Source organism: Alosa sapidissima, chromosome 17 (assembly GCF_018492685.1).
Source record: "Alosa sapidissima isolate fAloSap1 chromosome 17, fAloSap1.pri, whole genome shotgun sequence".
Classification (NCBI taxonomy): Eukaryota; Metazoa; Chordata; class Actinopteri; order Clupeiformes; family Clupeidae; genus Alosa; species Alosa sapidissima.
The window spans coordinates 5,915,175-5,917,674 of NC_055973.1; the positions used below are offsets into that span (position 1 = coordinate 5,915,175).

At 41.8% G+C, this 2,500-nt stretch overlaps 1 protein-coding gene across 2 annotated transcripts in view; it reads right to left on the reverse strand.

Annotated features, from left to right (window-relative positions):
• c17h8orf34 (chromosome 17 C8orf34 homolog) overlaps positions 1–2,500 on the reverse strand; it is a 91,513-nt gene that overhangs the window by 10,082 nt on the left and 78,931 nt on the right. The gene's annotated exons all lie outside the window — the stretch shown is intronic.

The window sequence follows — 2,500 nt, forward strand, 5'->3', positions numbered from 1 at the left end:
AGAGAGAGAGAGAGAAAATCATAACAAACTAACCGCAGGAACAGGTGGATGATGTGTATGTGATGCATGTGTGTGATTGAGTGAGAAAGAGAAAAAAAAAATCTCACAACAACTCTGGAGCCAAACAAATGGCCAAAGCCATTTTTTCCATCATGCCTCGATCTCCTCTCAAACTAGTAGTGCCAGAGTACACACATACACAGGCTGACCAATAATACCCTATGAAGTCATACACTTCTGCTCTCCTAATGTTTGGACGGGACTCAAACACTGTGGTGTTTTCCTGAGCTGGAGAAGGCTTGGTTGTGTTCCCCGTGTTTTTCTTAAAGGCTTTAACTAGTCCTGGGCGGCGGTGTTTACTAAGTGCATAAACTGTGTGGGACTCGGTTTCCTGCGCTGCTCTGGAGAGTCTGGGCTTTATATGTGGCCACATGTGCGGGGTCGCTCTCAAATACAGGCAGATATTTGTTTGCTTTATTGGTAGTTATTCAAACATTTTTGTTTGTGAAAGAGAAAAAAAAACATGGCTGCCAACTACCAACGGGAACATCTGGGGCAACATTTCCTTGTTTTTGTACAACTGGAAGCTTACGAGCATTTTGGTTTCTTTTGAGGGGGAGAAAGGGAAACAAGCGAGGAGTCATCATGCAAATGTCTGTGGGAAAAAAATGACTGACCACTGATGGTCCTCAGGAAGAGTGTGGTGTGTTGGTGTGGTGTGTGACATTTGATAAATACCACGTATAAGCTTGACATGCTTCTCGCAAACCCTGACTTCCACACTTACATGAGCAAATAGGGCCGTCTCCAACGTAAACAACATTTCATTTTTCTACACCATAAAAATCAGAAACACATGTTTGTATTGCTAAATACGCAGATGCTAAGGCCCAAAAGCTTCGAGAGCACTGGGGCAAAAGATGCTTGAGGAAATGGTTCTCTTTCCAGAGAACAGTTCCAGATTTGTTTTATATACCAATCTTTCACAGTCATCCATTCATTACCCTCCGTGACATGACATGTGTGACTTAATTACTCTCTCTCTCTCTCTCTCTCTCTCTGCACTTAATCAAACATCATGTTGAAAACATTTATCATTTTTCCAAGTTAACATGCAGTATAATGGGTTCGGGGTTTCCTATATGGGTCCATTGCTTTAAACAGATGCCCACCTGTGTTGCATGGCATTTTCTACTTAAATTGAGATGAAATGTACTAACATAAACACATAGGGCTGTGATGTCCATAGGAAAGGGAAAAGCCACGGTATGAAATCCAGTAAAGTAGTTGCTTTGATAGATCTCTGTTATGATATTAAGGTGGTTACGATGCATTCCAACCTCCAAAATGAAAACATAATGATTCAATGATCCCATATTTTTCACATGTAAACACAATCATCTAGTCTCTGAGCATGTGTAGGAAAGCCAGTGATACTCTGTGTGGATTGTGAAGTCATCTATGTTGCTTCATTTGGTGGTGTAGTGTTTAAGTACGTCATTCAGTTCGCCTCCAGTCTGCTTGCATGAGTAACAGAAGAGTAGTCGGCACAATAGTAAACAGAGGGCACAGATGAATGGACTATTTCCCTGTAATGATCATTAATTGCACTTCGCCATTCAACAGTATTTAGATAGAAAAGACTATGATCATATAAATAGTTGAATCATACTTTAAACAGTACCATGTAGTGTGTGTGTGTGTCTATATATGTGTGTGTGTGTGTAGCTGGGTATGTGTTCATGCATGTGTGTGTTATTTCACAACTATTTGTCAGTTTGTTGATATCAAGATGTTTATAAAATTATATTGACTGTGTTTTTGTGGGGGATCTTGTATGTGGCAACAGACCTAATCTTTATCTCATGCCTTACTGCGGCATTGGAGGATTCCTGGAATGTCCAAGTAAAAACATCTTTATGAGACAGATGTGATGTAGCAGTGAGCTGTACCACCCACACACAGCCACACAGCCACACCAATACATGCATCTTATCCATATGATAGCTTTATAGGGAATGTGTTTGTCATATATCAGCATTCTGCATTAATATCATCACCACTGATGAAGACACTGCATTGCCTGAAAGCTGCATGGCCTCTAGGTCATAGAATGGCTTCCAAATGTTCACACCACCAGGGCTGGTGGTTGGCTTCAGCAGTTCTTTCCATTTGTGGGCCAAGATGGGGGGTGGGGGTGAATTTGGCATTTATCGGTTGGACCGACATCCAGGCTGGCACAGGCATGATGGCGAGGCAGAACCGATTCACTCCAAATTGTCCATGATCAAGCCAGAGGCAGCAAATTTGGTGACTTTGAAAAAAAGGGAACCGTTTGAAGAGAGTTAGAGAGAGAGAGAAAGACAGAGAGAGAGAGAGAGAGAGAGAGAGAGAGCAAGGCAGATCTAATCTATTATAAACAGTCTTTGATCACGACGCAAAAACACTCAGTGCAGGCCTATGGGACGACGGCACGCAATTCCACCATTTAAAACATATG